Source organism: Lampetra fluviatilis, chromosome 65 (genome assembly GCF_964198595.1).
Source record: "Lampetra fluviatilis chromosome 65, kcLamFluv1.1, whole genome shotgun sequence".
Lineage (NCBI taxonomy): Eukaryota > Metazoa > Chordata > Hyperoartia > Petromyzontiformes > Petromyzontidae > Lampetra > Lampetra fluviatilis.
The window spans coordinates 1,663,424-1,679,265 of NC_136339.1; positions in this window are offsets into that span (position 1 = coordinate 1,663,424).

The window sequence follows — 15,842 nt, forward strand, 5'->3', positions numbered from 1 at the left end:
GAGCTCACAAATCCTTGAAAGATCTGGACAAAGTCCCATCGATGAGCTCCTCCGGAAGGCAAGGCTGCGTTGGCTGGGCCATGTAGCCCGCATGCCCAGCCACCGCATGCCTAAACAGCTTTTGTTAGGATGGATCAAAGGGTCGAAACGGGCGCGGCATGGGCTAGAGAAGAGATGGAGTGATGTGGTACAGGAGCATGTGGCGCTGAGTGGACTTGCCGATGACTGGTACCAGCGGTATCAAGATCGGCCTCTATGGAGGAGGCTCGTGAAGGATGCTACTGAGCAGTTGGAGGCAGTCGTCCTCCAACAACGGAGGGCGGAGGAGCGACGCTCACAACAACGAGTGGAGCGCCGGGTGGCTAAAGTACAGCAAGTTGGCACAGTAGGAGGCAAAAGTGGAGCACCAGCCAGTCGTCTCAGTCAGTCGACCTGTGTCATCTGGGTCTGCCCCGTGACCTCCTGCCAGCGGGCGTTCGACACTTCACGTGGCCTCAAGGTGCACATAGCCTGGCACAAGCGTCGTGGTGACGTCACCGCCACTTAGTGGCGAATGGCGGTTGTTGTTGTTGTGTGTGTGTCTGTGTGTGTCGGTGTGTGTCGGTGTGTGTGTGTGGTGTCTGTGTGTGTGTGGAGTTCCAGCCTTCATAGGTACTCATGTCTTATCTGTCTGTGTGTTGGTGGCTGTGTGGTATGTGTGTGGTGTCTGTGTGTGTCTGTGTGTGTGGTGTCTGTCTGTGTGGTGTGTGTGTGTGGTGGCTGTGTGTTTGTGGTGTCTGTCTGTGTCTTGGTGTCTGTGTCTTTCCATACTTCATAGGTGCTGCTGCTCGCTACGAACTAACAACAGTCTATGACACCACCACTACCACGAAGTGGTGGTAATTGTGGTGGTCTCTGTCATCATGTGATTTGTCTGTTTTGACTATAGTAGTTACTACTATAGTCAGTGGATAGTACTATCATCAGTAGTTCCTGCTATAGAGGTTGTACATGCTACTACAGAGTCGGTAGATACTACTGCAGTCAGTAGATACCACTATGCTCAGTAAATATTGCTACAGTCAGTAGATACTACTATACAGTCAGTAGATACTACTCCTGTCAGTATATACTACTATAGAGCCTGTAGATACTACCGTATAGTTAGTAGATACTACTACCATCAGTACATACTTCTACAATCAGTAGATACTACTATAGAATCAGTAGATACTACTGTAGCATTAGTAGTTACTACTATAGTCAGTGGATACTACAATAGATTCAGTAGTTACTACTATTGAGTCCGTAGATACTAATGTAGAGCCAGATACTACTGTAGAGTCAGATACTGCTATGCAGCAGCTCCGCAAACACGGCGATGGTCCACTACACCCCGCCCTGAACGCACACACACACACGCACACAAACGTAGGGTCCCGGTGGAGGATCGCCTGGCACCATGGGGTTTCATCCAAAGGGCCCTTAGTGGGGATGTCCCACGGTTTCCCGGTGCCAGGAGATTGGCCGATCTCCCCAGGCAAAATTATATTGCAGCCCCCTTTAAATCGGCTTAAAATTGTATGGGCGCACAGAAACTAACCGGGCTAACCGCAATGAGAATGCTCACAGCACGGGGGGAGGGGCCAGGGGGGAAATATCATGCGGGCAGTGCAGATGGGGAGAGGGGGAGGGAAATCCCTGGACCCCCCGCGGAGGTGTATTCTGCAAGACGGCAACAGCGACTAAACCGGCTGAGTCCGGAAGGGGGAGGGCGGGCGTGTAGACAATGAGTCGAGGCGTAATGGAAAATAACGCTCCAGGTAAGGGCGTGGCATCGCTTTAAAATCGAAAGGTAGGCGCATGATTGGCTGCACGGAGTAACATCCCCCTGGGCCTTTGAAGTTTAGAGAATAAAGATAGGAGACCCGGGACGATTAGGTCAGTTGTCTTCAACCTCAGGGCCATCAAGACCCACTGCCGTCATGCCTCTTCGAGCCGCTCACAGCATCTGTGTGATGACAGCGAGTGCTGCTGCGAGACAGTGATATGTCAAGTCTTCTCTCGTCCTTCTCCCTCCGACTCTCCCAGCGTCCGTGGGACGCCGTGAGCAAACAAAAGATCCAGGTCCAATTCAACACAGTACATAAAATTCGTGATCTGATCCCTTCTGTCAAGGATGTGATCCCTGACATGCAAAACCCCGGTGTCTACAAACTATGCTGTGCCTGCGGCAGTAGTTACATCGGGGAAACTAAGCGACGTGTCTCAGACCGTGTTGGCGAACACAAGGCAGATCTGAAACACGGTAGGACCAACACCTCTGCCGTGGCTGATCATTGTTTTAACGCTGTGGGCACATATGAAATTGATTTCTCCAAGACGAATGTACTATGCAAACCCACTGGCTATCAACAAAGATTTGTTCATGAAGCCATCCAGATATATAAACACAGACAGAATTTCAACCGAGAAGATGGGTACAAACTGAGCAATCATTGAAAGGACGTTAATAACCAGGTAAAGTCATAACTGGCTGTGATGCTTCCATCCTACCTGACTATGTTAGTTATCTCTTGAGTTACATTACCTTGTTAAATGTCTTTACATTAACAGGCTAAATGTCTAACATAGCTGCTGCTGTTCCCTTTTCCTCGATGCAGTGGTGGCGCTCGTTATTTAATAGGCTGAATGTCTCTCATTAACACAGCCGCTGCTGCGGGAGCCGTCTCACATTGATATGCTAATCTCTAATCTCGAGCAATACAATGGCTTCTTCAGTACCATAGCCGTGGGGTTACATTAACAGATTGACATGCTAATCTCTGGCAAAACAGTGGCCGAGGTATACCTAGATCTTCGATCTTACATTTACTTGAAAATTCAATCTCTAGCCCCGCCCACTTACCCTTGGGTTGTACCCATGTCAAACCTTTATAACCTACTAGCAGAAGTACCCGCGTTGCCCGGGTGAAAAATAGATTTCTTAATAACCTTACATATATACACAGATACTAAGGTATTGCCAAAGCCCGGTGGGCTTTGGCAATACCTTTCACCACTCACCACTCACAACTCACCCTCACCACTCATCCTCACCACTCACCACTCCCACTCACCATTCACCCTCACAACTCACCACTCACCACTCACCCTCACCACTCACCCTCACCACTCACCAATCACCAAACACCCTCACCACTCACTCTCACCACTCTCCCTCACCACTCTCCCTCACCACTCACCACTCACTCTCACCATTCACCCTGACCATTCAGCCTCACCACTCACCCTCACCACTCACCGTCACAACCACCACTCACCCTCACCACTCACCCTCACCACTCACCCTCACCACTCAACCTCACCCTCACTAATCACCATTCATCCTGACCAATCACCACTGACCAATCACCACTCACCACTCTCCACTAACCCTCACCACTCAACCTCACCACTCGCGCTCACCACTCACCATCACCAACCATCCTCACCCTCACCCCCACCACTCTCCCTCACCACTCTCCCTCACCACTCACCCTCACCTTAACCACTCACCTTCACCACTCACCTTCACCACTCACCCTCACCACTAATCCTCTCCACTCACCCTCAGCACGCACCACTCACCTTCACCACTCACCCTCACCCTCACCACTCACCACTCTCACCACTCACCCTCGCCATTCACCACTCACCTTCTCCACTCACCCTCACCACTCACCCTCACCACTCACCCTCACTACTCACCACTCATCCTCACCAATCACACCCTCAACAATCACCACTCACCCTCACCACTTACCACTCACCCTCACCACTCACTACTCACCCTCACCACTCGCCCTCACCACTCGCCCTCACCACTCACAACTCACCCTCACCACTCATCCTCACCACTCACCACTCCCACTCACCATTCACCCTCACAACTCACCACTCACCACTCACCCTCACCACTCACCCTCACCACTCACCAATCACCAAACACCGTCACCACTCACTCTCACCACTCTCCCTCACCACTCTCCCTCACCACTCACCACTCACTCTCACCATTCACCCTGACCATTCAGCCTCACCACTCACCCTCACCACTCACCGTCACAACCACCACTCACCCTCACCACTCACCCTCACCACTCACCCTCACCACTCAACCTCACCCTCACTACTCACCATTCATCCTGACCAATCACCACTGACCAATCACCACTCACCACTCTCCACTAACCCTCACCACTCAACCTCACCACTCGCGCTCACCACTCACCATCACCAACCATCCTCACCCTCACCCCCACCACTCTCCCTCACCACTCTCCCTCACCACTCACCCTCACCTTAACCACTCACCTTCACCACTCACCCTCACCACTAATCCTCTCCACTCACCCTCAGCACTCACCACTCACCTTCACCACTCACCCTCACCACTCACCCTCACCACTCACCACTCTCACCACTCACCCTCACCATTCACCACTCACCTTCTCCACTCACCCTCACCACTCACCCTCACTACTCACCACTCATCCTCACCAATCACACCCTCAACAATCACCACTCACCCTCACCACTTACCACTCACCCTCACCACTCACTACTCACCCTCACCACTCGCCCTCACCACTCGCCCTCACCATTCACACTCACCACTCACCCTCACCACTCTCCCTCACCACTCACCCTCACCACTCAGCAGTCACGCTCACCACTCACGCTCACCACTTACACTCACTCACCCTCACCGCTCACCACTCACCCTGACCACTCACCACTCATCCTCACCAATCACACCCTCACCAATCACCACTCACCCTCACCTTCACCCCTCACCACTCACCCTCACTACTCACCGTAACTACTCACCCTAACCACTCACCCTCACCACCAGCACTCACCCTATTCCCGTTTTTAAAAAAAAAACTTGCTTACTTGTCCCCAAGTATGCTTAACATTTCTTACAGACACACATTCACTAATTTAGCTTTTGACATTACACATACAAAACATCAGCTTGTACTACTGTCATGATAGCAGGTACCACCACCACAGTGATGGTGAGTGGTGAGGGTGAGTAGTGAAGAAGAGTGGTGAATGGTGAGGGTGTGTGGTGAGTGGTGAGGGTGAGTGGTGAGGGTGAGTGGAGAAGGTGAGTGGTTAATGGTGAGGGTTAGTGGTGAGGGTGAGAGTGGTGAGTGGTGAGGGTGAGTGGTGAAGGTGAGTGGTGAGTGCTGAGAGTGAGTGGAGAGAAGGTGAGGGAGAGTGGTGAGGGAGAGTGGTGGGGGTGAGGGTGAGGATGGTTGATGATGGTGAGTGGTGAGCGTGAGTGGTGAGGGAAAGGGGTGAATGGTGAGGGTGAGTGGTGAGGGAGAGTGGTGAGGGAGAGGGGTGAGCGTGAGTGGTGAGCGTGAGTGGTGAGGGTGAGTGGTGAGGGTCAGTGGAGAGTGGTGAGGGTGAGTGTGAGTGGTGAAGGGTCTGTGATGAGTGTGAGTGGTGAGGGGTCTGTGGTGAGTGTGTGGTGAGTGGTGAGGTGTTGAGTGTGAGTGGTGAGGGTGAGTGGAGAGGGTGAGTGGTGAGAGTGAGTGGTGAGGGGGTCTGTGGTGTGAGTGGTGAGTGTGAGTGGTGAGGTGGTGTGAATGGTGAGTGTGAGTGGTGAGAGTGAGTGGTGAAAGTGAGTGGTGAGAGTGCGTGGTGAGGGTGAGTGGTGAGTGGTCGTGGTGAGTGGTCGTGGGGAGGGTGAGAGGTGAGTGGTGAGGATGAGTGGTGGTGGTGAGGGCGAGGATGATTGGTGAGGGTGAGCGTGAGTGTTGAGGGAGAAGGGTGAGTGGTGAGAGAGTGGTGAGGGTGAGTAGTGGTGGTGAGGGTGAGTAGTGAGGGTGAGTGAGTGGTGAGGGTGAGTGGTGAGTGGTGAGGGTGAGTGATGGTGAGTGGTGAGTGATAGTAAGTGGTGAGGGTGAGTGAGGGAGAGTGGTGAGGGTGTATATATTTTGCCTATGATGACACAGTACATGTTGACGTTTTGTATGTTAAATGTAAAAGCAAATTGTGTGAATGTGTGTCTGCGACACGCAGTTTGTTAAAAAGGGAATAGGGCGATTCTAAAGTAATCTACAACCCTTGATTCCTTCGCAACGATTGCAAAGAATAGCTTATTTTCGCGCTTGGGCTACATTTTTTATTACAGAGTTTTATTTTCATTGGTATGTTATGTTTGAAAGTTTTCAGGAGTTTTTAATAATATTTTTGCCCCGGTCAACGCCGGATATTTCCCATTCGTAGCAGTATATATCAACTCTATAATCAACTTATTTTAAACGGGAACAGGGCGATTCTAAATGAATCTACAACCATCAATTCTTTTGCGCGATTCAGAGAATCGATTCTTGGTGCGTCGGGTTTAAAAGTAATTACACAGTTGTATTTTCATTGGTATGTAATGTTTAAAAGTTTTCAGAAAATTTTAAATGTATTTCCCCCCCGGGCAACGCTGGGTATATCGAGTTTATAGCACAAAGTCTTCGCCTGACACATGTGGGGTGTCGAGGCCTAGTACCGTGCAGAGCCTCCGGCCTCGCCTAGATTGCCCACCCGGCCGAGGCTGGGGGCTGGGCCGCTACCACCCCCCCCCCCCCCGCGCTACAAAAACACTGTCTAATCACTATAATTGTATTATCTACCGACCCTATAATAGTAAGTGCACACATTGGGGTGGGGGGGAAGTGAAACTTTGATGTTTTTACCTCAGCGTCGCGTGTTAATGCGTGTGCATATTTTTAACGGAAATAAAAAATGGCGTCCACCCCGCAGCGACGGCGTTGCTGCCCGTTGCCAGGGGCAACCGCTGTGGTCAGCGCCGGTCGACAATAGTAAATAAATATTTAAAGAGAAATCACACTAAATCGATAATCGGACCGATTTAAAGTCGACGGACGAAACATCGGAAATGCCTAAGTTCACCGCGGGGCCGGGGGCGTGCCCACCAGCAATTTTTTTTCGTCCTAAACCCCATGGCCCGAGCGCCAAATCCCTCGCAAGCGTGCGTACACAGAGGGACAGACGGACAGACAAAAAGTGACGTTTATAGGTAAGACTAGCGGAAGTACCCGGCTTTGCCCGGGTGAAAAATATATTTCTTAAAAACCTTACATATATATACACAGATACTAAGGTATTGTCAAAGCCCGGTGGGCTGTTTGTACATTTTTCCACCAACAAATATATAAGAGGCTTTCACAAGTCCAAAAAGTTGTAGAAAGTGTGGGGTAAATAGTTGATGTCAAAAGGTTTCCGAAAATTGTGGTCTCCCCCCCCCCCCCCTCAAAAAATATCTTTACCCCTCGTAGGTATATATACTAACAACACCTTACATACAACAGAGGAAGTGGTATCTATTGACTTTGTAGTAGTATCTACTGACTGTACCGTAGTATCTACTGAGCCAGTAGTAGCTACTGACTGTGTAGTAGTATTTAGTGACTGTAATAACTACTGACCATAGTAGTATTTACTGGGCCTACAGTAGTATCTACCGACTATTTACTCGTAACGACTAACTGTATAGTATCTGCTGACTCTATAGTTGTATTTACTGACTATAGTAGTAACTACAAAATCTATAGCAGTATCTACTCACTCTATAATAGTATCTACTGACTCTAGTAGCTACTCACCGTGGTAGTATGTACTGACTGTATAGTAGTATATACTGACTGTAGCAGTATTGACTGACTGTAGTGGTATATACTGACTGTTTTAGTATTTACTATAGTGGTATCTACCAACTCGAGAGCAGTATCTACTATCACTACAGCAGTGTATACCGACTGAGGTCGTACCTGCTATCAATACAGCAGTGCATACTGCTGTGTTGGTACCTGTTATGATGACAGCAGTGCATATTGTGGTGGAACCTGCTATGATTACAGCAGTGCATACTGCTGTGGTGGTATCTGCTATGATGACAGGAGTACATATTGTGGTGGTGGTACCTGGTATGATAACAGAAGTACATACTGAGTGTGGTGGCACCTGATATGACGACAGCAGTACATACTGTGGTGGTACCTGCTTTGACGACAGCAGTACATACTGTGGTGGTACCTGCTATGATGACAGCAGTACATACTGTGGTGGTACCTGCTATGATGACAGCAGTACATACTGTGGTGGTGGTGGTACCTGCTCTGATGAGAGCAGTACATACTGTGGTGGTGGTACCTGCTATGATTACAGCAGTGCATATTGACTGTACTCATCATTCACCCTCACCATTCACCACTCACAACTCACCCTTAGCACTCATCCTCACCACTCACCACTCCCACTCACTATTCACCATTCACCCTCACAACTCACCACTCACCACTCACCCTCACCACTCACCAATCACCACTCACCCTCACCACTCACTCTCACCACTAACCCTCACCACTAACCCACACCACTCTCCCTCACCACTCACCACTCACTCACCATTCACCTTCACCATTCAGCCTCACCACTCACCCTCACCACTCACCCTCACCACTCAACCTTACCCTCACAACTCACCACTCACCCTCACCACTCACCAATCACCACTCACCCTCACCACTCACTCTCACCACTAACCCTCACCACTAACCCACACCACTCTCCCTCACCACTCACCGTCACAACCACCACTCACCCTCACCACTCAACCTTACCCTCACTACTCACCATTCATCCTCACCAATCACCACTGACCAATCACCACTCACCACTCTCCACTAACCCTCACCACTCAACCTCACCACTCACCCTCGAAACTAACCACTCTCTCACCACTCACCCTCACCACTCACCCTCACCACTCACGCTCACCGCTCACAACTCACCCATCACCACTCACAACCGCCACTCACCCTCACCACTCACCCTCACCACTCACCCTCACAACAACCACTCACCCTCACCGCTCACCACTCACCACTCATCCTCACCAATCACACCCTCACCAATCACCAATCACCACTCACCCGCACTGCTCACCCTCACCACTCATGCTCACCCTCACCACTCACCCCTCACTAATCACCACTCATAACCGCCACTCACCCTCACCACTCACCCTCAACACTCACCCTCAACACTCACCCTCACCACTCACCCTCACTACTCGCCACTCATCCTCACCAATCACACCCTCAACAATCACCACTCACCCTCACCACTCACTTTCACCACTCACCACTCACCCTCACAACAACCACTCACCCTCATCGCTCACCACTCACCCTCACTATTCACCCTCACCACTCACCAATCATCCTCACCAATCACACCCTCACCAATCATCACTCACCCTCACTGCTCACCCTCACCGCTCACCACTCATCCTCACCACTCAACATCCCCTCACCACTCAACCTCACCCTCACCACTCACCCCTCACTAATCACCACTCACAACCGCCACTCACCCTCCCCACTCACCCTCACTACTCACCACTCATCCTCACCAATCACACCCTCACCAATCACCACTCACCCTCACCACTTGCCACTCACCCTCACCATTCACCCTCACCATTCACCCTCACCACTCCCTCACCACTCACCAGTCACGCTCACCACTCACCCTCACTACTCACCACTCACGCTCACCACTCACCACTCACCCTCACCACTCACCCTGACCACTCACCACTCATCCTCACCAATCACACCCTCAACAATCACCACTCACCCTCACCACTCACGCTCAACACTCACCCTCACCACTCATGCTCACCACTAACCCACACCACTCTCCCTCACCACTCACCGTCACAACCACCACTCACCCTCACCACTCAACCTTACCCTCACTACTCACCATTCATCCTCACCAATCACCACTGACCAATCACCACTCACCACTCTCCACTAACCCTCACCACTCAACCTCACCACTCACCCTCAAAACTAACCACTCTCTCACCACTCACCCTCACCACTCACCCTCACCACTCACGCTCACCGCTCACCACTCACCCATCACCACTCACAACCGCCACTCACCCTCACCACTCACCCTCACCACTCACCCTCACAACAACCACTCACCCTCACCGCTCACCACTCACCACTCATCCTCACCAATCACACCCTCACCAATCACCAATCACCACTCACCCGCACTGCTCACCCTCACCACTCATGCTCACCCTCACCACTCACCCCTCACTAATCACCACTCATAACCGCCACTCACCCTCACCACTCACCCTCAACACTCACCCTCAACACTCACCCTCACCACTCACCCTCACTACTCGCCACTCATCCTCACCAATCACACCCTCAACAATCACCACTCACCCTCACCACTCACTTTCACCACTCACCACTCACCCTCACAACAACCACTCACCCTCATCGCTCACCACTCACCCTCACTATTCACCCTCACCACTCACCAATCATCCTCACCAATCACACCCTCACCAATCATCACTCACTCTCACTGCTCACCCTCACCGCTCACCACTCATCCTCACCACTCAACATCCCCTCACCACTCAACCTCACCCTCACCACTCACCCCTCACTAATCACCACTCACAACCGCCACTCACCCTCCCCACTCACCCTCACTACTCACCACTCATCCTCACCAATCACACCCTCACCAATCACCACTCACCCTCACCACTTGCCACTCACCCTCACCATTCACCCTCACCATTCACCCTCACCACTCCCTCACCACTCACCAGTCACGCTCACCACTCACCCTCACTACTCACCACTCACGCTCACCGCTCACCACTCACCCTCACCACTCACCCTGACCACTCACCACTCATCCTCACCAATCACACCCTCAACAATCATCACTCACCCTCACCACTCACGCTCAACACTCACCCTCACCACTCATGCTCACCACTAACCCTCACCACTCACCCTCACCACTCACTAATCACCTCTCACAACCGTCACTCACCCTCACCACTAACTCTTACCACTCACCCTCATCACTCACCCTCACCACTCACCCTCACAACAACCACTCACCCTCACTACTCACCCTCACCACTCATCCTCACCAATCACACCCTCACCAATCACCACTCACCCTCACTGCTCACCCTCACCGCTCACCACTCACGCTCACCACTCACCCCTCACTAATCACCACTCACAACCGCCACTCACCCTCCCCACTCACCCTCACCATTCACCCTCACCAATCACCACTCACCCTCACCACTCACTACTCACCCTCACCATTCACCCTCACCATTCACCCTCACCATTCACCCTCACCACTCACCCTCACCATTCACCCTCACCACTCTCTCTCACCACTCTCCCTCACCACTCTCCCTCACCACTCACCAGTCACGCTCACCACTCACCCTCACTACTCACCCTCACCACTCATCCTCACCAATCACACCCTCACCAATCACCACTCACCCTCACTGCTCACCCTCACCGCTCACCACTCACCTTCACCACTCACCCTGACCACTCACCACTCATCCTCACCAATCACACCCTCACCAATCACCGCTCACCCTCACTGCTCACCCTCACTGCTCACCCTCACCCTCACCACTCACGCTCACCCTCACCACTCACCCCTCACTAATCACCACTCACAACCGCCACTCACCTTCACCCTCACCACTCACCCTCACCACTCACCCTCACTACTCACCACTCATCCTCACCAATCACACCCTCAACAATCACCACTCACCCTCACCACTCACGCTCAACACTCACCCTCACCACTCATGCTCACCACTAACCCTCACCACTCACTAATCACCTCTCACAACCGTCACTCACCCTCACCACTCACTCTTACCACTCACCCTCACCACTCACCCTCACAACAACCACTCACCCTCACAACAACCACTCACCCTCACTACTCACCCTCACCACTCATCCTCACCAATAACACCCTCACCAATCACCACTCACCCTCACTGCTCACCCTCACCACTCACGCTCACCCTCACCACTCACCCCTCACTAATCACCACTAACAACCGCCACTCACCCTCCCCACTCACCCTCATCACTCACCCTCACCAATCACCACTCACCCTCACCACTTACCACTCACCCTCACCACTCTCCCTCACCACTCTCCCTCACCAGTCATGCTCACCACTCACCACTCACGCTCACCACTCACCCTCACTACTCACCCTAACCACTCACCCTCAACACTCACCCTCACCACCACCACTCACCCTATTCCCGTTTTAAAAACTTACTTATGCGTCGCCAAGTATGCTTGAGGGTGATTGGTGATTGGTGAGGGAGAGTGGTGAGGGTAAGTAGTGAGGAATAGTGGTGAGGGTGAGTTGTGAGGGTAAGTGGTGAGGGTGAGTGGTGAGTGGTCAGTGATAGTGAGTGGTGAGTGATAGTGAGTGATAGTGAGTGGTGAGGGTGAGTGGTGATGGTGAGTGAGGGAGAGTGGTGAAGGAGAGTGGTGAAGGTATATATATTTTTGCCTATGATGACAGCAGTACATGCTGACGTTTTGTATGTTAAATGTAAAAGCTAAATGTGTGAATGTGTGTGTCTGTTGGCGACACGCAGTTTGTTAAAAAGGGAATAGGGAGATTGTAAAGTAATCTCCAACCCTCGATTCCTTCGCAACGATTGCAAAGAATCGCTTTTTTCGCGCTTGGGCGACATTTTTAATTACAGAGTTTTATTTTCATTGATATGTTATGTTTTACAGTTTTCAGGAGTTTTTAATTATATTTTTGCCCCGGTCAACGCCGGATATTTCCCATTCGTATCAGTTTATATCAACTCTATAACCAACTTATATTAAACGGGAACAGGGCGATTCTAAATGAATTTACAACCTTCGATTCCTTTGCGCGATTCAGAGAATCGATTCTTGGCGCGTCGGTTTTACATTTTAAATTACACAGTTGTATTTTCATTGGTATGTTATGTTTAAAAGTTTTCAGAAGATTTAAAATGTATTTTCCCCCCGGGCAACGCTGGGTATATCGAGTTTCTACCACAAAGTCGTCGCCTGAGACGTGTGAGGTGTCGAGGCCTAGTACCGTGCAGAGCCTCCGGCCTCGCCTAGATTGCCCACCCGGCCGAGGCTGTGTGCTGTGGCCGTTACCCCCCCCCCCCCGCGCTACAATAATACTGTCTAATCGCTATAATTTTATTATCTACCGACCCTATGATAGTAATTGCACACATTGGGGTGGGGGGGGGGGAGTGAAGAGGACGTGAAACTTTGATGAATTTACCTCAGCGTCGCGTGTTAATGCGTGTGCATATTTTTAACGGGAATTAAAAAAGGCGTCCACCCCGCAGCGACGGCGTTGCTGCCCGTTGCCAGGGGCCAACCGCCCGTTGCCAGGGGCAACCACCTTCCCGCATGCCAGTCGGCAATAGTAAATAAATAAATAAAGAGAAATCGCACTAAATCAATAATTGGTCCGATTTAAAGTTTAGAGACGAAAAATCGGAAATGTCTAAGTTTACCGCGGGGCCGGTGCGTGCCCACCGGCAAAATTTTATCTCGGCGAACCCCACGGTCCAAGAGCTAAATCCCCTGGAAGCGAGCGTATGCAGACGGACGGACGGACAGACAGACAGACAAAAAATGAATTATATAGGTTAGATGGCTGCAGTAGCTCTCCCGCTATATTTCCTTCTGCCTCAGCAGTCCGCCTGCTGTACTTTTTCACCTAAAGATGAATGCTTATGTTGCGATCGAAGCGTCGTGATTTATTTTATTTTTTATCTCCTGACTTTACCGAGAGACCCACAGAGTATACCCTAAACGGTCTAAAGCATTAAACAAATGCCAAATTGATGGAGAGACCCAGGGGTCTGGCGTGGTAGCCCTACCTAGCCCATGGACTATTTTTGTACAGGGGCTTGATATGTAATCGCATTTAGACGCTATATAACTTCATAAACTGACTCACTCATCATACACTGACTCACACATCATACACTTACTCACTCACACATCATACACTCACTCATACAACCACGAACTCACACATCATACACCGACTCACTCACTATACACTCACTCACTACCACTGACTCACTCACACATCATACACTGGCAGTGTCATGCTACCAGCTATGGCTGCAAGTTTGTGCGTACATGTTATGTATATCCTTTATACTGGTAGGAACGAAGTGGACCAGACCACCAATAGATTAATGTGTCCGTCCGTCGGTCCGTCCGTGTATCAACATCGCCCCCTACTGCAAACACTTGGCATGACCCTGTCCGACAAGATGGCCGCACGCTCCCCCTGCGATCTGTGAACTAAACAAGATGGCCATCGCTTCCGGCGCCTTACGGCAAAACTTTAAACTTCGCTTCAAATTTACTTTATTGAAACGCAGCACGTCTTTTTAACACAGATACATTTATTAACACAGAGACGAGATACATTTCATCGCCTTATTTGTGCACGAAAAGCACGGCGCGAGGCCTAGTGCGGCAGGCTTCGCGAGGCCTAGTGTGGCAGGCTTTGCAAGGCCTACTGCGGAAAAGGCATCGCGAGGCCTACTGCAGAGAAGGCTTTGCGAGGCCTACTGCAGGGAAGGCTTCGCGAGGCCTACTGCAGAGAAGGCTTCGCGAGGCCTAGTGCGGCAGGCTTCGCGAGGCCTACTGCAGAGAAGGCATCGCGAGGCCTACTGCAGAGAAGGCTTCGCGAGGCCTACTGCAGAGAAGGCTTCGCGAGGCCTACTGCAGGGAAGGCTTCGCGAGGCCTACTGCAGAGAAGGCTTCGCGAGGCCTAGTGCAGAAGGCTTCGCTCGGTCTACTGCAGAGAAGGCTTCGCGAGGCCTAGTGCAGCAAGCTTCGCGAGGCCTAGTGCGGTAGGCTTCGCGAGGCCTACTGCAGAAAAGGCATCGCGAGGCCTACTGCAGAGAAGGCATCGCGAGGCCTACTGCAGAGAAGGCTTCGTGAGGCCTACTGCAGGGAAGGCTTCGCGAGGCCTACTGCAGAGGCTTCGCGAGGCCTAGTGCAGAAGGCTTGGCTAAGTCTACTGCAGAGAAGGCTTCGCGAGGCCTAGTGCAGCAGGCTTCGAGGCCTAGTGCAGCAGGCTTCGAGGCCTAGTGCGGCAGGCTTCGCGAGGCCTAGTGCGGGAGGCTTCGCGAGGCCTAGTGCAGAAGGTGGTGGTGGGGGGTGGTGGGGTGGTGGTGGTGGGGTTGGGGGGTGGTGGGGGGGTGGTGAGGGCTGGTGGGAGGGGTGGTGTTGAGGGTGGTGTTGGGGGGTGTTGGGGGGGGGCTGTCAACTGGTGTAGGAGGCGGTGCACTTCTCTGCTTCAATTTTGTTGCGATTTATTATCTGCACACAAACAAAACCACCGAGAAGTAAGACGCGCCACCCAGCCCTGCCCCCCCGCCCTCTCCCCCCACCAATATTTGAGTGATATTATGATTAAAAACGATGATGCAGCACCCCCGCTTTTAGTAAGCAAATCACAGCAAGATGAGTTTTTTGCACACTACGAGCAACACATTTTCTCCAGTCACTGCCTTAAACCCGTTCAGTCGACCGAGTGGAACAACAGAATAGGCGGCTAAATACGGACTGAGTGGCACATAGAACACATTCCTGCGGAGGGAGCTGGTAGGAACGTTGGGTTGCTCGGTCAATGGCCAGGGTCAACGGCGGCGTGGTGTATTCCGCAAATATGCCCGACTGTGAAGGCGGGCACAAGCCGGCGTGAGTAGGTTAAACGTTGAGTTTTATAAGGACACCACGGGGTGACCAGCCCCTCCCCACCCAGCCCCTCCCCACCCAGCCCGGTCGATATCCCTGTACCGGTACTAAGTATTATTCCTACCAGCCCACCCCGCAGGGTCCTGTTTGTTAAATTT